We start from the raw sequence: 22,141 nt of genomic DNA, 5'->3' as shown, positions 1-22,141 counted from the left end.
GCAAGGCTTTGTATTTACTTTCAGTTTCAAGTGGCCTCCTGCCACTGGGCTCAATAAACAAGTTTCTGATGCTTTTAGTCTACCCACAGTTCCCTACCCTCATTGCTGACACCATTTATTTCAGCTTTGGGGACCCCTAGATTCAGCAGCCGTAGCCATGTTGCCTTGTTGTTTGGCTGGAGCATGGGACTTACTGCCCCATTGTCTTGATAACATCCTCCCTTCTCCCACCCCAGAAGGGAGCATGACACAGCCAAAGCACCATTAGGACACCTTGTTTCAACCCTACCTTTTGTTCAACCACATTTAACACATAGGACAGTGAGGAACCCTTATTCCACTTTCCCATCCTCATCACTATCTAGGCAAGATCATTTACTACCAGATCTCCGGGAATTTTCTCATGTCCTCTAATACAGCCAACCAGGGCCCTTGTCCCTCCTTTTCCAGAAAGTCAGATATCTATATGAGCATCTCACATTGGCCACCGAAACTATTAGGGCATGTAAAATGTCTGGGATTTTATGCTACTTGCAAACAACAGTAGTCCTCCTTATCTGTGGGGGATATGGTCCAAGATCCCCAGTGGATACCTGAAATCATGGATAGTACTGAAGTCTATGTATACTATGGTTTTCCCAGTACATACATACCTGTGATAAAGTTTAATTTATAAATTAGCCATAGTAAGAGATTAACAATAATTAATAATAAAAATAGAATAACTATAACAATATACTATAAGTTTTGTGTATGTTCTCTTCTTCTCAAAATACCTTATTGTACTGTAGATCTTAACAACCTTGGCATATGATTTTTTCTTTCTTATTGAGACCTTTCACTCTTTCACTTAAAGGAAGCACTTTATTGCTTCTCTTTGGTATATCCAAATTGCCAGCATCACTACTCTTGCACTTTGGGGCTATGGTTAAGTAAAACAAGGGTTACCTGAACACTAGCCACTGTGATATTGTGACAGCTGATCTGATAACTGTGATGGCTACTAGGTAACTAACAGGCAGGTAGTGTGTACAGCTTGGCTACACTAGACAAGGGGATGATTCATGTCCCAGCTGGAATGGTGGGAGATTTTATCACATTACTCAGAATGATGGACAATTTAAAAATTATGAATTGTTTATTTCTGAAATTTTCCATTTAATATTTTCAGACTGAGGTTGACCATGGGTAACTCAAACTGTGAAAAATGAAACTGTGGATAAGAGGGGACCGCTGTAATAAATTAGCCTGTTATTATTTCTTGGATGCTGGCGGAAGACTTTATTGCTTGTAGCACGGAAAGCAGCACACACTCCCAAGTCCCATAGAGGAGATGAAGGAGAGCCTCGTTGGATGCTGTGATGGATTCTTTGGGTTTGTGACATAGCTGAGGAACATTGAGCTTGTGGACTCTATCACTTTCATCATGAGTGATGAGCAAGTCTGCTCTGACTGGAAGGAGATGGTACCTCATCCCTCAAGGTTGTTTACTGCAAATGCAACTCTGGGAAATGACCCAGCTAAAGAGCAGTCAGGGCCTGTGACCTCATCCTACCCAACAAGATGGTGCAGGAAGACGTGGCCCATGGTGGACTGATTCTCCCGTGTGTTGCTTAAGGTGACTAGGTTTTTCTTGTTGATCAAGATACACTTTATTATTTATTTCTTAATTTCAAGAAAGGATGAACAGGGGAATATAGACCAACATGGTTGAACCAGTGTTCTAACTCTAGAGATACTTGAGTTCTGATCCTACCTGGGGCAGCCTAGAGAGAAACATCTTCATCTACAGCAGTTTCGGAAGATCAGGTTGCTCCTTGAATGTGTCCTACCTAAAGGAATTAAACTTCTAGCATCATTCTAGGGTGTAGAGCTGTTCTTTCCCTTTTTAAGAGTATGAAATATTTGATATTTACCACAGAATATATTTATATCAAATGTAAGTTATGGAGTATAAGATGAACACCAGCGAATCTCCCACTAAACTTAAGAATTCTGTTATGATAATATTCCTGAAGCTCCCTGGGGGTTCTCCTCCCTATGTGTTGAGTGAATCCAAATAGCTAAGGCTGGGCTGGAATTGACCTCATGTCCCAGTAGTCTCTAGGGTTGAAAAGGATCCTGGAAATCAAATGGACTTGACTACTGGGCTAGAAGATGATCTTTTTTTAGGGTCCTCAAAGGTGAAGTTTTAAAAAAAATTCTGGTTAAAATACCATGTCCAAATGACATATTTAGCCTGTGATTTAGGCTTGTGGCTATTTTAAAATTTAATGGCACCTCCATGAAAAGGATAAATAGAAGAAATAAAGCAAAACGTTTATTAAAGTAAAGCCTAATAACTAAAATCTTACCCCACTGGAGTTTCTTTAGTTCTATATTTTTTGATTATAAAAAAAGATAAATCACAACTCAATAATTTTGTGTTACTGTTTTTTTTTCTTGTGGGGGAAAAGACCACTCATGATTCAACCCCATCTCTTATACCACTGGCCAGGCTCCCAATCCTGGCTGCACATTTGATTCATCCAGGGCCTTCTGAATGTTTGGGTCCCACCTCAGACCTTCACAGAGTTGTTATTTTAATCTCTTCAGGTGACTGTAATGCATGGCCTGGGGTGAGAACCATTTTTTCCCTTCTTTTTCTGTGATGTTACATAATTATAATTGGTGATTGTCAGTGATTTAATATAATTTATATTGGAGATAGAAACCAAACAAGTTTTCAATTAATAGCCAATCAGGAAATGAAATTAATCACTGGAGTCTGGTTAATCAAATTTGTAAAAGGCCTCAAATCAAAAGGTTTTCTTTTTTTTAGCTAACAACTTTGCTTCAAATTGTGATGGAGAGGATTCATGCTACTAGTTATAATGGTATTTTCAGATTATCAACAAACTTCAATTTCTTTCTAGCCTGTGTTTGGATGGTGGATGAGTGGTAAACTAGCATTCCTTTTAAATACTTCCTTAAAATACCACTAGGTGGCACACCTAAACTAATATTATATCACCTGAGTGGCTGGAAAAGCATTTTGAGAATAAGGGAAGAACATATTCTATAGGTCCATGCTATGCTACAGTGCTATGTAGGCAAAGCAGTTATGATCAATGTAAAGATTAGTTGGGTAGTAAACAGATGTTTATTTGTTGTTTATTGTGTTCAAGCAGCAAACTAAAGATTTAAAAAAAATACGTGAGATCTAGACTTTGACCTTTATGTCTATTGTTAGACTTTGGTGTTAAGAAAATGAGGCATAGCTATGAACCAAAAAATATAGTTATTTAATATTAATATGTATAGGCTGGGTGGGGTAGCTCATGCCTATAATCCTGATCAACGCGGTGAAACCCCATCTCTACAAAACAAGAAGAAAGATTAGTCAGGCGTAGTGGCTCGTGCCACTTAGGAGGAAGATCGCTTAAGCCCAGGAGTTTGCGACCAGCCTGGGCAACATGACGAAACCCCATCTCTTCTTTCTCTCTCTCTCTCTCCACTCTGTGTCTCTATATATATGTATACAAAATATAAAATATATCATATATAATAATATGTGTTACATATAATACTATAGGCACCCATCACATTGCCCAGCTAATATATGTAATATATAACACATGATATATACCGTATATTACATATATTATATAATTACATATTGCATATATCATGTATTACACATATTACATGTTACATATATTGTGGTATATGCAACATATATTACATATATTTTATATGTGTAACATATTACATATATTTTATATGTATTATAGATTATTATATATTAGCTGGGCAATGTGATGTGTGCCTATAGTTCCAGCTACTCAGGAGTCTGAGGTGGGAGGATTGCTTGAGCCTGGGGGGTCAAGGTTGCAGTGAGCTGTGATTATGCCACTACACTGCAACCTGGGTGACAGAGAAAGACCTTGTCTCAAGAAAAAGAAAAATAATAAAAAAGAAATTTCCCATCTGAATTTCTTAATGAGCTGTTGTTGAGGTATCTGGGGCTTGGCAGTCTGTTCATAGAGTGTTTCAAGAAGAAAGAAGGTGTTTTCAATGGTGTCAAATGCTACAGAGAAGTCAAAGGCCTTTAAAAAAAGGTCAGTGCCTGGGAGGAACCATGTCAGTAGAGTATGAGGGAAGAAACAAGTCTGTAAAGGCCTGAGTGTACATAAGGATAAAATGAAGGAAGAATGTATATAGACTCCCTTAGTTTTCTGTGAAATCTTACTATGCAGGTAAAAGATATAGTATGTTCCAAATATAATTATAAGAAGAAACATACTTCCAGACACATACTGGGAGGTATTCCTTTGGCACTGCAACATTCACTTACACATTTAATACACTTTATGGAGTGTCTATCATATGCCAGTTGAATTAGGAGCTAGAGATACTTTGGTAAAACAGCACAATCCCCTCTTTCAAGGAACTCAGCTCTTGAACAGGGTAGTGCTGTGGTAGTGATAACAACCAGTTTCAATATTGTGTTAAGAACTGAGAATTCTAGAGTGTTTTGTGAACCAAAATTGGTCTGGCTTCAAATGTCTTCTAAGTGCCAGAAGACTATGGAGCCATATCTTCAGAATTTTGAGAGAAAACCCCCAAAATTTTAGGTAAATTATACATGCATGCTGATAAAAAGAAAATTTTAAACATGCAAATATTAAGAAAATAAGTCAGCCAGGTGTTTTGAAAAAAATTAACTGAAGATATAATTTCATCAATTTAGAAAGAAATACTAAGACCCACCAGCAAATCTAACTTGCTAAAGTGCATGTAGAGGAGAGGAAAACTTTTAAAAAAACTTTAAAACCAACATTTTGGTAATCTTATTTCTTCTATTCCATCTTCCTTTGCCTTTTTGCCCCTTTTTGTTGGAATATACTTTAAGGCAAATTTCAATTTACCTGTAAATATTTCTGTATGAATCTGTAACAGATATGGATATAACCATATTTAACTAACTTAGCAATAATTTCTTCCTATCATATGCAACCTAATTTCAGTTGCTTCACAAGTGTCTTTTACAGTTGGGTTTGAAATAGGGATCCAAGGGCAGGGCGCAGTGGCTGTAATCGCAGCACATTGGGAGGCCGAGACGGGTGGATCACGAGGTCAGGAGATCGAGACCATCCTGGCTAACACGGTGAAATCCCGTCTCTACTAAAAAAAAATACAAAAAACTAGCTGGGCGAGGTGGCGGGCGCCTGTAGTCCCAGCTACTCGGGAGGCTGAGGCAGGAGAATGGCGTAAACCTGGAAGGCGGAGCTTGCAATGAGCTGAGATCCGGCCCCTGCACTCCAGCCTGGGCTGCAGAGCGAGACTCCATCTCAAAAAAAAAAAAAAAAAAAGAAAGAAAGAAATAGGGATCCAAGCAAAGTTTTCATACTATACTTGATTATTATGACTCCTAAGTCTTTCTCAGATTGTGAGAATATCCCTTCCTTCCTACTTGTCGTACCATTTATTAGTTGAAGAAACCAGCTCATCTGTTTTATGGAACGTCCTGCAGTTTGTATTTGGCTGATTGCCTCCTCATGGTATTTTTTAACATATTCTTCTATACTTCATTCTTCCTATGAAGTGGTAAACCTAGAGGTTTGATGAGACTCAGGTTCAGTTCTTTTAGCAAGAATCTTTTCTAGGTAGCACTGTGTACTTCCTAATACATCACATCATAAAGCTCATGAGGGCTGGTTGTCTTTCCTTTAGTCATATCAACCTCATCTACCCATTATAAAGTTCCCCATCATATACCTGTGATTGACTGGCCTTACCATCCACTCATGATCATTGCTTACATCTGTGACTCATTATGGCTTGAAAAAAATGGCAGTTTAACAATATTCTCTCATTCCTTTGACATTTGTTGTCTGGAAATTTATTAAGAACTTTCTCTTCCTACTTGGTTATCCTGAAATGTAGTTTGTACAGGAAACAAAAATAAATGCTTGATTCTGGCCTTTTATTTAGCAATTTCAGAATAGTGAATTGATACTCTAGAAGTCTCCAAAGGTGACCAAATAATTGTTGTTTATTTGTATATTATGACTATGAACTCTTTAATCAGTTGTAGTCGTTATTCTTCTTGCTCAAGTTATCCTATCTTTGGCTAATGGAAGTTCTTTCAAGTTGATTCCTATGTCCCTTGGATAAGACCCACTTAATTCTTGATTGTAGGCACGTTGCTTTAGCCTGCCTGTGTCTCATTTCCCACATGTGAGTATATGGTTTAATAATAAGGATTATGATACTTTGTAGAGTTACTCTGAGGATTAAGTGAGATGTCTCACATAATAAGAATTTAGCACACAGCATCTGCCCCATGTAAGCACTCAGCAAAGTCAGTAATTAAAGCAAAAGTTTTCTAATTAGATGTGCCATTTATTCATTCACCAAATATTTATGGAGGAGCCCCTGCTCTATACTGGGCAGTATTTAGATGGGGAGACATAACAGTGAACAAAACCCTTCCCCTGTGGAACTTACACTCCAGTGGGAACACATGCAACAAACCAACAACCACGGTGTCTTAGTGGTGATGAGTTCTGTGAGGGGAAAAAGAGTAAGGGATGATGATGGGAGACAGTGGGTGGGTGAGTGGGAAATCCCATTTTTGGTAGAGTAGTTAGTGCAAGCCTCAGAAGGTGACCTTTGAGCTGAGCCTTGAGGGAAATGACAAAGTGAGCCATGCAGATAGCCGGGGAAAGAGTTTCAGGCAGAAGGAAAGTGAATGCAGAGGCACTGAGCTGGGAGAACTCGTGGTGAGTTGGAAGACCAGCAAAGAGGCTGGTGTGGCCAGAACTCTGAAAGGATGCGGGAGAGTGGAGAGAGATGAGGTGAGAGGTCGCTCAAGCTTTGTACCCAGGACAAATGTTTTGAAATGTATTCTGAGTGATGTGGGAAGCCACTAAAGGGTTTTGAGAGGAGTAGTGATGTGACCTGATAGTTTTTGCAATATAAAATATAGTGTGTGCTCAATAAATGCTTTTTCAAATACATAAAAAAGCAGCAAACAACTATTACGAGCACATTTAAAAGTTGCTTAAATCCTTATAACTTCCAATATCTGTCATACTTGTGCCCTCCCATCTGTTTTTTTCTTTACTTGCTTGTTTTTTGAGGAGAAGACCGTACCAACATCTTCAAATAGGAAGGGTCCTATGTTCTGAGGAAAGGAAGAAAGTGCAGTGTGTGCTTTGCAGAGAGGCTTTTGGTGTTAGGGAACCAGAATGTAGAGTAGGTGGAGGAGAAGAAAGCAGCACAATTTTTGTAGGTAGAAAGACCAGGTAGTGAGTGGGAGTTGGCCCAGAGCCTAGAAGTGTGAGTGGACTTAACCTGGAAGTGTCTTGCATAAAGGGATGGCATGGCCAACACAAGTTCGCTGAGGGAGTGGGGGTACGTGCGCGACTTAACTCCTGGATCCACACCGTCTTTAGCTTGTCCTTCTGGGACTCATTTCTGCCCATACCTCCTGTACCCACTACCTGCCTTAGTCTCCCCATGTTCCTCACTTGAAGTCATTCTTCCGAAGTTCATTTTTTTCACTTGTGAAAAAAATACACATCATATAAACGTAACCGTTTTAAAATCTACCACAATTCAGTGACATTTAGTACATGTACGATGTCGTGCAACTGTCACCACTATTTAATTCTGTAACACTTCATCACTCCAAAAGGAAACCCTATAATTGTTAACCAGCCACTTCAAATTCCTCCTCTCCTTCCTCAGCCCTTTGCAACCACTAATATGCTTTCTGCAACCACTAATCTGCTTTCTGTCTCAACGGGTTTGCTTATTTGGGGCATTTTCTATAAATGAGATCATAGAATACATAGTCTTTTGTGTCTGGCTTCCTCCAGTTAACATAATCTTTCTAAGATTCATCCGTGTTGTAACATGTATCAGTACCTCATTCCTTTTTATGGCTGAATATCATCCATTGTATGGATATACCACATTTTGTTTACCTAGTCATCTGTTGGTGGATATTTGGGTTGTTTCTACCTTTTGGCTATTGTTTAGTGCTGCTGTGAACATTCTTATACCAGTTTTTGTTTTAACAGTTGTTTTCCATTCTTTTGGGTATATACCTAGTAATGGAGTTGCTGAGCCATATGTAATTTTATGCTTAACTTATTGAGGAACCATCAAACTGTTTTCCACCATGGCCGCAGTTTTTTACATTCCCACTGTAAAGTGTAAGGGTTACCATTTTTTATGTCCTCACCAAATCTTATTTTCTCTCTCTTTCTTTTTTTTTTTTTTTTTGAATTCTAGTCATCTGGTGATTTTGAAATATATCTCATTCTGGTTTTGAGTTGAATTTCCATAATGGCTAATAACATTGAATATGTTTTCATGGGCTTAATGGCCATTTGTGTATCTGCTTTGGTGAAAGGTCAGTTCTAGTCTTTTGTGTGTCCTTTTTGTGGCTCGTGGTGGCCGCTGGCCCTAGGGCATGTCTGGCTCAGCTGGGCGGGCGCGCCAGGACCACCCCGCGATGCTGACGCTGCAGCGTCTGTAGGGAGCACCTGAACCCGCCACGGAGAAAGTTCCGCTGAAGAAAGCTCAGTCTCAATTGTGCTTTCTGGCTCTTGCCTCCCAAACGCGTACCATTTCCACTTGATGTCATCACGCAGAATGGGGTGAAAGGGACTCAGTGACATATTCAGTTTGGAGGATAAATAATCATACTGCAATGTTTTCCTTGGGAACCACTGTTTCCAGAAGCCATGGTCTTTGAAAATTACCATTGCTGCTGGCCTTGTATTCCTGGGTGTTTTGAGAGAAGATGTGCCCCGCTGCTGGCTCTGAGTGCCTGTCGCTGAGGTCGCCCTGGCCTTTGACAAAATGAACACACCTGTGAGTGTTGATGCCTGTGAGCTCCCTATCACCTGCACTGGAAAGACGCAAAGCGGCAGCCTCTGAAGACCAGCTCCCTCCCCTTCCCCTTGGCCTTGCCCTTCCTGCTCAGGGTCCACCATGGAGACGCTGTCCCAGGACTCTGCTAGAATGTCAGATCTGTTTTAATTACTACAGCCCCTAGCGAAGGCCCAAGTTGCTGGATTGCAAGCACACCTGCTGTTCAGTGTGCCTCCAGCAGATGACCAGCCAGAAGGAGGTGTGATGACCCTGGTGCAGCGGTGTCACCAAGCTGCACCCTGGCTTCTCCGTGTCGCAGCTCCTCGATGACCCCAAGGTCCTGGCTGTCATCACCATTCCATACACTTCCGAGCACACGCCGGTTTTCATCAGACTTCCCAGCAATGGGTGCTACATGCTGCCCCTGCCCATCTCCAAGGAGCATGCGCTGCTGCCCGGAGACATGAGCTACCGCCTGCTGCCCAGGAGCCTGCAGAAGTCCATCACTGTGGTGACCATCCCTGCTGGACAGCAGCCTCTGCAAGGCCGGGCTCCCCAGGGGGCAGCGGAGGAGGACCAGGATAGGCGGGGCGTGGTGGAAAGCTCCATCTGGTTGGGGGTGTGCACTGTCATCTTGGTGGCTTGGGTCTTGGTCTTCCCCCTCAGCATCGTGCTCCATAACATGACCTGCATTTCTAAGCACTTTACTGTGACATCTTGTGGCTGGAGAGGGCTGCAGGGAAGTCTCTTGTGGGTGCCAACTTAGGGGTTGAGCATGTTGGTGATGAGAGCCCAGTGAGAAGATGAGGGGTGACACTGACCATTTGGTGCTGAGCACTGGCCTCTGGTTTGCCTCTTGATTTACCCCAAGATAGACATGAAGGGCAGAAGGTGAGGTCTCAACAAGATACCAGGCGAATTGCTCTGAGTATTGATGGCAACAGCTTTGAAGATGATTGTATGCATCCTCATAATCATGTATTAAATGGACAGTAATTTCTGATTTTTCAAAATCATGTTATGAGATCGACATATTCTACTTAGACATTAAACTCTACAAGTGCGTACAATGTGATCTTCTCTAAATACGTTAGATTAAAACAAAGATGCTATGTATGCAAGGAGAATTAAACCTGCAAATCCATGTAAAAATTCAGTTAAGACATGCAGTACTGACTTCTTTACTTTTTTTTTTCCTTGAAACCCAGTCTTCATTTAGTTGCTAAGGCTTTTTATACATTTTGAATGGCACCAAAACAAAATAAGTCAAAATGGACAGTCGTTTTTATTTTTTGAGAAAATATTTTAACAAATGTCTCCATTGTGTTGTGTTTTGTCATGAGCCTTCATTTTCTTCACTTGTAATTAGAGCTTCTATGTGTTTATTAAACAGAAAGCCCAATAGGGGAGCAATAAACTGAGAAATCATGAGAAAAAAAAGTGCTTTACATATTATGGATACTAGATTTTTATTGGATATAAGTTTTGTAAATATTTTCTCCCATTTGCAGGTTTTTTTTTTTTTCTCTTGGCAGTGCCCACTGAAACACACATTTTCAATTTTTATGAAGTCCAATTTATTTTTCTTTTGTTGTTTTTGGTGTCATATCAGAGAAACCATTGCCAAATCCAACTTCATAAGGATTTGCTCCTATGTATTTTTTCTAAAAGTTTTCTAGTTGTAGCTCTTAAATTTAGGTCTTTGGTCCATTTTGAGTTAATTTCTATGTAGGTATGAAGTAAGGGTCCAACTTTACTCTTTTGCATGTGGATATCTAGCTGTCTTGGTATGAGGTCCATTCTTCATGAGCATACAGAAGCTAGACACTGTACAGTAAAGATTAGGGGTCACATACTAAGTCTTTAACTGGCTCAGATAAAGAAACTGCTCACCAGGTTCTGCCCACACAGCCCCTTTGAAAAGTGCATCTTGACCTTTACTGGTCTTCAAAGTTTGAGTGGCAACCTGCTGTGTCTTTCTCTTTCAAAGCTGGAATGAGTGGAAATAAGTTAGCTTAGTTATAGTATGAAGGACTGTATCTAAATGCAAATACTATTATGCATTATTTAACTTTCAAAGAGCCTACTAAAAATGTCCACCAAGTCTCTTAAAATGTGGGGCAGATACTAATATGTCTGCAGTCACTTAGGGGAGCTAATGAAAATACTTTTAATATTTCCTATATTCTGATGTCCAGAAATGGTAAGAAGTGAAAGTAGAACAGTTAATAAAGGTCATTAGAGCCACAGGCACTTTTCTACAAAGGTAGATAAATGGCAAAGAAAGGTCAAGCCACCAAGCTGATCCTTGGCTGCCTAGCCCTTCCATGCAAACAGTGGGTCCAGGACAGACACTTCTCCAGGGCAGACACACAGTTTTTAGATTTATTCACAAACTTAAAGTGAGACCAATGAATCTGGTAACTGTCAGAAAGCTTTTTTTTTTTCCCTCCAAGCTATAATTTTATTTTCATAAATCTGAAGAGAGCAAATTTTTGTTAATTTTTGTTCTTCATTGCTTGGGCAAGGGGGTGGATTGCTTTAATATTTATTAATTCTGTGAGGCATTTACAAAATGCCTACTATATGCAGGGTTTCAGGTGCAAAATGATTAAAAATGATCCTATAGCTTTAATTGTTTTTGCCTTCTTTATACATTTTGATAATATGTATACAGATAGACACATAGTCACCGTACCGTATTTCAAAAGAACTTCAGGTAACCTTGCTATTAAAATCTTTAGACTTCTACATGTCTTGTTTCTACTTTACCTGGTTCCTTAAGTTGATGAAGAATTTAGGGCAGCAGGAGGAGGAGGATTTCTAGAGAGAGAAAAAAGCCTCCATAGATGTCTTTAATGTTGAGTATTAAGGAAAATGATCTGAAGTATTATTAGACTTGAATAAACTCATGATATTCAGAATAAAAGTGAATCCGTATTTTTAAAAAATGTTTAATTTTGAAATAATTTTAGATTTGCAGGAAAGGTGCAAAACATGGAGAGTTCAAGTATATCCTTTATCCAGCTTTCTCTAATATTAACAATTTACAAAATAATTGTACAGTGATCAAAACCAGGAGATTAATATTGGTACAATACTATTTAAACCACTGATTTATTTATTTTTTTTTTTTTTCATTTCATCAGTTTTTCTCCTAAAGTCCCCTTTCTGTTCCAGGATCAAACCCAAGATCTTGCATTACATTTAATTGGTGTCTTCTCAATCTCCTCCCATCTGTGACAGTTATTCTTTCTTTCCTTGACTTTTATGATAAGTACTTTTGAGAAATACTGGTCATTTATTTAGTAGAATTTCTTACTTTGGATTTGTTCAATATTTTCTCCTGATTAGACTGAGATTGTGAATGTTTTTGCTTATTTTTCTTAAACCATAAAATGCTTTTGTGTCTTCCTTGTTGCATTGTATCAGAGGATACATGAAGTTGATATGTCTTATTGCTAGTGGTGTTAACTTTGATCACTTGGTTAAGGTTGTATCCATCAAGTTTATATACACTGTAAAGTTACTATTTTTTCTTTCTAATTGATAAATATCTTTGAAGAAATACTTTGAGACTTTGTTAATATCCTGCTTCTTCTTGAACTTTTGCCCACTGATTTCATCTTTCATTGGTGGGATCTTACATGCAACAATTATTACTCTGAGGTTTGCCTAACACTGATGTTTTTATTTACTTCATTTCATCTGTATTTGTTAATTGGAAGAGCCATCCCTTCTTTGTGTGTTTATTTATTCAATTATTTGTATCAATATGTTTTCATGGACATTTTGTTCTATGGGTTATAAGCTAGTGCCATCATTATTTATTTTGTGGCTCAGATTGTTTCAGCCTTGACTTTGACCAACTTCCATTTGCTTTCTATATCATTTTAATAGAACTCATCCTTTTTTGAGTACTTGCTTCTTTTCTGTGATCACAGTATATGCCAGGCTCATCTTATATTGTTCCTGTTCCAGGCCTGGAATTATTGACTTCTTCATGGAGTCCTGGTTCCTTTTGTCAGAGAATGATATTTGGAAATCAAGACCTGGGCTCTGGGTGTGCTCACTGTTATGATGATTGTCCCTAGGTTCTCTCAGCAAAGACATGTCTGTATATGAACCCACGCATAGACGCACATCTGTATTTATTTCTATATCTACCTATCTGTATATATTTTCTAAACCACAAGTTCATATTGGCACCTCTAATTCCAATCCAGTGTGACATATTTCATTCTAGCTCTTTCCTTTTCTTTATCTGTAAGTTGTTTTTCCTCAGGTACTGAGACACTTTACACTATATTCACTTCAATCCCAGTAGACACATAAAATAGTTTTAGAATTGCCCATATGTACCCCTGTAAGAAACAGATTCAATAACTAGAGGACATTATTTGTATGTTCTTTTTGTCTTCACAGTATCCAGTCAAAATACTGTTTTCAGAAGTTAATAAGGTTAGTTTTTCCTGGCTCCTTCAGTGTTAGTTTATTGACTTATAATGCAGTTGGATTTATTTGTTATACTTTGTATTCTCTCCACATCTGGTTGATTTTAATTAATTATAGGGCTGAGGAGTATATGAAACATGGCTATGGTTCTAATAGTCAGAGCTATATAAAAAGATACATTCGTGGTAGCTCATGCCTGTAATCCCAGCGCTTTGGGAGGCCAAGGTAGGCAGATCACCTGAAGTCAGGACTTTGAGACCAGCCTGGCCAACATGGTGAAACCTCTGTCTCTACTAAAAATACAAAAGTTAGTTGGGTGTGGTGGCAGGCACCTGTAATCCTAGCTACTTGGGGAGGCTGAGGCAGCAGAATTGCTTGAACCCAGGAAGCGGAGGTTGCAGTGAGCCGAGATGGCGCCATTGCACTCCAGCCTGGTGACAGAGCAAGACTCTGTCTTAAACAAACAAACAAACAAACAAACAAACAAACAAACAAAGATACACTTCAAGAAATGTTCTTCCTCTTTCTCCCTATTAACCCATTCCCATTCCCTCTCCTCTTTATAATACCCTGTTACCACCCTTCCTCTATAGGTGTTTAATTTCTTAACCAAGATAAATCTTTGGTTTGTCCTTCCTACATTGATTTGGTACAGTGAATAGCTACATGTGTATTTTCTTATGCCCCCTTCTCTTATGTGCGAAGGGTAGCATATCATTGATACCTTGTTTACTTTGCATTTTTCATTTAACAGTATATCCTGGAAACCACTCTTAATCAATTCATAGAGATCTTTATCATTTTAAAAAATGGTTGCATAGAATTTTATTGTGTAGCTATATCAAAATTTATTCAAATAATGTATGTACACTGTATTAGTTTTCTATTGCTGTAACAGATTATCACAAACTTAGTGATTTAAAAAACATAAAATTTTTTATCTTATATTTCTGAAGGCCAGAAGTTTGAAATGGTTCTCAATGGATAAAAATCAAGATGTGAGGGGGTCTGCATTTCTTCTGGAGGGTCTAGGAGAAAACCTCTTTCCTTGCCTTTTTTAGTTTCTAGAGGCTGCCTGCATTCCTTGGCTCATGGGCCCTTCCTCCATATTTAAGCTAGCAGCATGGCATCTTCATTTCTCTCTAATTCTGACTCTCTTGCCTCCATCTTCCACTTTTAGGACCCTTGTGATTACACTGGGACTGGATAATACAGGATACTCTTCTCTTCCCATCTCAAAATCCTGAGCTTAGTCACACCTACAAAGTCCTTTTTTGCCATGTAAGGAGATAGATTCACAGGTTCTGAGGATTAGACATGGGCTTCTCTGAGGGCCCATTATTCTGCCCACCCCAGGTACTTAGATTATTTCCAATATTTTGCTATTACAAACAGTGCTTCAATGAATAACTTTGTGCTTTCTCATATTTTTATATTGTTGGAGGTGTATCTTCAGGGTAGATTTTTAGAGTTGAGATTGCTGAGTTAAAGGCAAGTACTTGTTAGACATTGCTACGTTTCTCTTCAGAAGGGTTTATCAACCTGAAAGTGGCTATTTTCCCAAAGTCTCAGCAACAAAGTGTGTTGTCTTGCTTTTTAGCTTTTGCCAGCCTGACAGGCAAGAAGTGGTATCTCAGTCTTGCTTTAATTTGCTTTTCTTTAATTATGAGTGAGTTTGAACATTTTCTCATGTTTGAGGGCCATTTATACATCTTGTTTTTTGTGAAATTTCTGTTTATTGGGCTTTTATCTACTGTTCCTCAAGGGTTCTTTGTATATTAGGAGTATTGACCTCTTGTCTATGGATATATCTTCCTAATATTTTATCTGAGTTTGTCACTTGTTTATGGTGGTTTAAAATTTTTTACACCATGAAAAAAAGTTTATTTTATGTGATCAAGTTATCAATATTTTATTGCCTCTACATTTTGGTTCTTGATTTAGAAAGCTTTTCCCTATACCGCAGTTATCCTTGTTTCCTGTGGTACCTTTGTCTTCATTCATTTTCTGTTGCTATAATCCAATATACAGACTGGGTAATTTATAAAGAATAGAGATTGATTTAGCTCATGGTTCTAGAGGCTGGGAAGTCTCCTTCCTTCTGCATCAGGACATGGCAGAAAGCACCACATGGTGAGACACAGCAAGCAAGCCCAAGAAAGCTTGGTTTTATAACAAAGCCATGATAACAAACCTACTTACATGTCAGGGACATTAATTTATTCATGAGTGCAGAGCCAGCATTTATTCATTCATGAGGATAAAGGATTAAGTTTCTAACACATGAACTTTGGGAGGACACATTCAAACCATAGCAACTTGTATAGCCTCATTTATTGACATTTAGATTCCAAATCCATTTGGGGTTTATTCTCATATATGATATGAGATAGGGATCTAATTTTATCTTTTTCTGATGGCTACCTTGCAGTACCTATACCACTTATTACAAAGTCTATCTTTACCCCCAGTGAGTTGAGATACTACCTTTATCACATACTAAGTCTCTGTATGTACTTGCATTTATTTCTGGACACTCTAATTCATTGGTCAGTTTGTCTAGTCATGTACTAGTGCTGTAGTGTTTTAATTACAGACACTTTTTAGTACGGTTTAATGCTTGTTGAGGCTAGTATGCCATTGTAGTTTTTCTTTTTCAGTGTTTTCTTGGATAATCTTGCATGTTTGATTTTCCACAGAAATTTTAGTATCAACATGCCCAAGTATAAAATAGTCTGTTGATATGTTTCATTGGGATTGTATTAATTTGTAAGTTTATTTATGAAGAACTATGGAGTCATTTTATTCAAGAATAGGAAATGTTTTTCCATTCGTTTAAGTCTATTTTAATGTCTTCCAGAAGCTTATAAATAAACTGTAGGCTAAACCAATGAAAAACTGAAATTTTAAGTTAAATTTAAAAATGTCATATCTTATCAGTAATTAGAAATATATTCTTTTTTTTTTTTTTTTTTTTTTTTTTTTTTTTTTTTTTTTTTTTTGAGACGGAGTCTCTCTCTGTCGCCCAGGCTGGAGTGCAGTGGCCAGATCTCGACTCACTGTAAGCTCTGCCTCCTGGGTTTACGCCATTCTCTCGCCTCAGCCTCCCGAGTAGCTGGGACTGCAGGCGCCCGCCACCTCGCCCGGCTAATTTTTTGTTTTTTAGTAGAGACGGGGTTTCACCGTGTTAGTCAGGATGGTCTCGATCTCCTGACCTCGTGATCCGCCCGTCTCGGCCTCCCAAAGTGCTGGGATTACAGGCTTGAGCCACCGCGCCCGGCCAGAAATATATTCTTATAGTTGGGTTTCTTCCCTAGCCAGCAAGGGGCTGTGTTCGCAGTGCCTTAATGTCATGATATGGCTACTAAGGGCTGTGGATTCATTCTTCTTTGTGTGCACTTGGAGGTTCACAGGCTTTGGAGTCACACATACCTGTGTCTGAACCTGACTCTATCACTGGTTCAGTGACCATGCATAAGTGACACAGGCTCTCTGAGTCTGGCTTCTTCATCTCTAAGATGGGGAGAAGGATACCCAAGAACTGGTTCATGTAGCAGAGTAGATGCTCAATAATGTGTCCCTCTTTTCTTTCTTTGTTGTCGTTTTTTTTTTTTTTTTTTTTTTTGGAAACAGGGTCTTGCTCTGTCTCCCAGGCTAGAGTGCAGTGGCACAATTTTGGCTCACTGCAACCTCTGCCTTCTGGGTTCAAGTGATTCTTCTGCCTCAGCCTCCTGAGTAGCTGGGATTATAGATGCATGCCACCATGGCCCGGCTAATTTTGGTATTTTTAGTAGAGATGGGGTTTCACCATATTGGCCAGGCTGGTCTCAAACTCCCGACGTCAGGTGATCTGCCTACCTTGGCCTCCCAAAGTGCTGGGATTACAGGCGTGAGCCACCGCAACCGACCCATTTCCTTCTTTTCTTACCTGCTTTCTTTTATTTGCTTATGATGACTATTCCATTCTTTCATCATCTAGTTTCTTTCTTTCTTTCATCTCTAGTTTCATTATATACATAACCAGAGAGTAAGTTAAGCTAAATATTGTCATACAAATACCCATTTTCTTTAGCCATTTAACAATTAGCAATATTATATCAAGCTGAAGTAAATACTGCTGATTTATTTCATCTAGAGTGTTGTATATTGGTCTCAAGGTAAAAGGCTGTGCTTTAAAAAATGGAGACAAAATTTTATTGTTCATTTGTGAACGCTTATTTGATATACTGATGCCATGTCTAATCTTTCTCTGTGGTACAGGCCATAAACCTGTACTAGAGGTGAATCATTTTAATTTTCTACTGTGGATCTGCCTTATTCCAAGAGCTATGCAACAGACAATAGTGTTAGACAAAGTTTCAGTATGAACAAATTCATTTTTATAGAGAAGCAAACTCTAAAACATAATTTTCCCAACCCTGCCTGCTTAAACTGCTTATTGCCTTAATTATGATTTCACCATGATTTTGGTGACTTCTGTTAATTTCTTTTTTTTTGAGACAGAGTCTCGCTCTGTCACCCAGGCTGATGTGTGGTGGTACGATCTTGGCCCACTGCCCACTGCAACCTCTGCCTCCTGGGTTCAAGTGAGCATGTCGTCTAATTTTTGTATTTTTTTTTTTTTTTTTTTTTTTTTTTTTAGTAGAGATGGGGTTTCACCATATTGTGTTGCCTAGGCTGGTCTTAAACTCCTGACCTCAGGTGATCCACTTGACTCAGCCTCCCAAAATGCTGGGATTACAGGCATGAGCCACGGTGCCCACCTGCTTCTGTTAATTTCTATGTCTTGAGTTTATAGTGAGGTTGATTGCACAGATTGTGTAATGAAGCATAAACTTTTATACTTCAAAATGATCGCCTTAAATGCTTGTTTCAGTCACAAATAGAAAAATGAATAGGTACAATTAAGGCCAGCAATAGCATTAGAAAAAATGCTTTTAAAAATAAAGTTTTAAAGTCAAAATATTATTTTGTTATTTTAAAAGCAATCATTTTATCATCTTATATGCTTGGTTTCTAGGGTTTTTAAAGATAAAAATTTCTCCAGGTCCCAATTCACCTATGCTTGTTCTTAAACTTAGATAAGAATTTGAAAAACCATGCCTTAGAATGTTTCTGGAAAAAAAAAGTTAGAATTTTATTATTCCAAGATACAGTGGAGGTATTCCAAGATACACTGGGTAAACACTCTCATTAAATAGGAGAATTTGGCCAGAAGAAAGGGGCTACAGGCCCCATGCATCTGAAACCCAGCAGGGCAGTCGTTAAACCTTAAAGCTCCAAACTAATCTCCTTTGACTTCATGTCCCACATCCAGTGCACACTGGTGTGAGGGATGGGCTCCCAAAGCTTTGGGCAGCTCCACGCCTGTGGCTTTGCAAGGTTCAGCCCCTACAACTGCTCTTATAGGCTGGTGTTGAGTGTCTGTGGCTTTTCCAGGTGCAGGGTCCAAGCTGTCAGTGGATCTGCCATTCTGGGTATATATATAAAGGGGAATTTATTAAGTATTAACTCACACAATCACAAGGTCCCACAATAGGCTGTCTGCAGGCTAAGGAGCAAGGATAGCCAGTCCGAGTTCCAAAACTGAAGAACTTGGAGTCCGATGTTCAAGGGCAGGAAACATCCAGCATGGGAGAAAGATGTAGGCCAGGACGCTAGGCCAGTCTAACTTTTTCACATCTTTCTGCCTGCTTTATATTCACTGGCAGCTGATTAGATGGTGCCCATCCAGATTAAGGGTGGATCTGCCTTCCCCAACCCACTGACTCAAATGTTAATCTCCTTTGGTAACACCCTCACAGATACACCCAGGATTAATACTTTGCATCCTTCAATCCAATCAAGTTGACACTTAGTATTAACCATCACAGTGCCCCAGTAGAATCTGTGTGGGGACTTCAACCCCATCTTTCCCCTCCGTACTGCTCTAATAGAGGTTCTCCATGAGGAATCTCCCCCTGCAGCAGGCTTCTGTCTGGACATCCAGACTTTTCCATACATCCTCCAAAATCTAGGAAGAGGCTCCCAAGCCTCAACTCTTATATGCTGCATACTCACAGGCTTAGCATCACCTGGAAGCTGCTAAAGCTTACAGCTTGCACCCTCTGAAGCAGTGACCTGAGCTATATCAGTATCTGAGCTGTATCTGACCTAAGGCTGGAGCTGGAGTGACAATGATGTGGGGAACAGTGTCCCGAGGCTGTGCAGGGAAGTGGGGCCCTCGGCCTGGCCCAGGAAACCATTCTGTCATCTTAGGCCTCTGGGCCTGTGATGGGAGGGGCTGCTGCAAAGGTCTCTGAATGTCTTCAGGCCTTTTCTTTATTGTCTTGACTATTAGACTTGCCTCCTCTTTACTTAAGCAAATTGATGCAGACTGCTTGAATTCTTCACCCAAAAATGGACTTTTCTTTTCTACTATGTGGCCATGCTACAAATTTTGTAAACTTCTATGCTCCCTTTTAAATATAAGTTCCAGTTTTAGGTCATTTCTTTGCTTGTACATTTGAGCCTAGGCTGCTAGAAGCAGCCAGTGTGCATCTTGAATGTTTTGCTGGTTAGAAATTTCTTCCACCAGATACCCTAAATCATCATTCTCAAGCTCAAAGTTGCACATATCCCTTGGCAGGGCACAGTGCAACCACGCTCTTTGCTAAAGCTTAGCAAAAGTGACTGCTCTGCTTCCCATAGGTTTTTCATTTCTATCTGAGACCTAATCTGCCTGGCCATCTCTGTCCATATCACTATCAGCATTTGGGTCACAACCATTCAACAAGTCTTTAGGAAGGTCCAACTTTCTCTCATCCTCCTGTCTTCCTCTGAGCCCTCCACACTCTTCCAACCTCTGCCCATTATACAGTTCAAAAGCCACTTTCAGTGTCAACAAGATAATATGATTTTATAGCAAAATATAATCTAAAATAAAACTTTTTGTCTAGTCCCTCCAAATTTAGACCAGTTATTCCCTCAGGGAAAATTTCTACATGTCTTCGGTGGGCTTCTGTTAAATTCCATGTCCTGGGCTCATAATAGAGTTGTCCATATACAGATTAGGCAATGAAACACTAAACCTTTGTAGTAATTGAAAGTGGCAGCATTAAATGCTAATATCAATCATACACACACATACACACACACTATAGTTACAGGTGCAATTAAGAGTGGTGATAGCATTTTCCTTTTCTTTTAAAATTATGGTTTTAAGGCCAAATGTTTCTATTTTTAAGCCAATTATTTCAAGATCTTATCTAACTTGATTCCTAGGTTTTTTAGGGTAAAGTCTCCAAATTCTCCACTTCTCCTATTCTTGAGACATCACTTTAGGTGTGGATTTGCAAAGCAATGCTTCAGAATTTTTTTTTTTGTTTGTTTTTGGAAAAATTTGTAAGAACAACATTATAATGCTGCCTAGGGGCGTAATCGGACATGTTTATATTATGGATAGAACCTAAAATAGAATATCGTAATACTAATTTATTTATTCAACACTTTTTAAAGACCTGACAATATGCCAGGCCCTGTGCTAGTCAATAAGGATATAAAGATAAAAACACAAGGTTGAGAAGTTTTATAATAATTAAATGCTCTGAAGTGTTTCAAATTACATCACAGTGCTTTTCTTGGAAGAAGAACTATTTAGATTGTGTTCAATAAACACAAATTTGGTGTTTTCTTTGTGTATATGAAAAATTAGTGATGTTAAAGTTCATGGGTAGGTTCAGTTCAAATATACTTACTGAAGACAAATTAGCAATATGAGGCCATTGTGTTAGGGATTTATTTATTATGGTAAGATAATTTCGTCATTTAGCATCTGAATTTTTGTTATATATGGGAGCATTCATTTGATGGTCAATCATTTCACATGTTTTAGATGCCAAATTATAGAATAAAATTATTTATGTACTCCAAAATAAAAATATTAATTTGAAGAAATACTTACTTTGAGAAAATTTTGTACATGAAGACCTCAGTTTTAAAAGCAATACAAAAGTGAGGGACTATGGGTGATTTTTCTCTCCTGAAAAAAACTGCAGTAACATTTTATTCCATAATGTACACAAACAAAAAGCACAGTGAGAGCTGCAACTGTAGACCTTGTACCTTAACTTCATTTTTATTTTTAATATCTTTAAAATTTTCAATAGTTTTTGGGTACAAGTGGTTTTTGATTACATGGATGAATTCTATAGTGGTGAATTCTGAGATTTTAATGCACCCATTACCTGAGTAGTGTATGTTGTAGCCAATATGTAGGTTTTTATTAGTTCCAGAGTATATGTACAGGATGTGCCTGTTTGTTACATAGGCTAACGTGTGCCATGGTAGTTTGCTGAACCTGTCAACCCATCACCTAGGTATTAAGCCCAACATGCATTAGCTCTTTTCCCTAATGTGCTTCCCCCTGGCCCACCCTCTCCCAACAGGCCCCAGTGAATATTGTTCCCCTCCCTGTGTCCATGTGTTCTCATTGTTCAGCTCCCACTTGTGAGAACATGCGGTGTTTGGTTTTCTGTTCCTGCGTTAGTTTGCTGAGGGTAATGGCTTCCAGCTTCATCCGTTTCCCTGCAAAGGACATGATCTTGTTTCTTTTTATGACTGCATAGTATTCCATGCTGTATATGTACCACACTTTCTTTATCCAGTCTGTTATTTGTTGTGGGAAGTCAGGGACCCCAAATGGAGGGACCTGCTGAAGCCGTGTCAGAAGAACATAAATTGTGAAGATTTCATGGACATTTATCACTTCCCCAATCAATACTCTTATAATTTCCTATGCCTATCTTTACTTTAATCTCTTAATCCTGTCATCTTT

The 22,141-nt window shown here is 38.9% G+C and overlaps 1 protein-coding gene and 1 pseudogene across 1 annotated transcript in view; both read left to right on the top strand.

The window, feature by feature from the left end:
• PLGRKT (plasminogen receptor with a C-terminal lysine) overlaps nt 1-22,141 on the top strand; it is a 78,251-nt gene that overhangs the window by 5,711 nt on the left and 50,399 nt on the right. The window lies entirely within an intron of this gene.
• On the top strand, nt 8,570-10,123 carry LOC104663750 (annotated as a pseudogene).

This window comes from Rhinopithecus roxellana, chromosome 16, assembly GCF_007565055.1.
Source record: "Rhinopithecus roxellana isolate Shanxi Qingling chromosome 16, ASM756505v1, whole genome shotgun sequence".
NCBI lineage: Eukaryota > Metazoa > Chordata > Mammalia > Primates > Cercopithecidae > Rhinopithecus > Rhinopithecus roxellana.
This window is presented reverse-complemented; position numbering and strand designations above follow the sequence as displayed.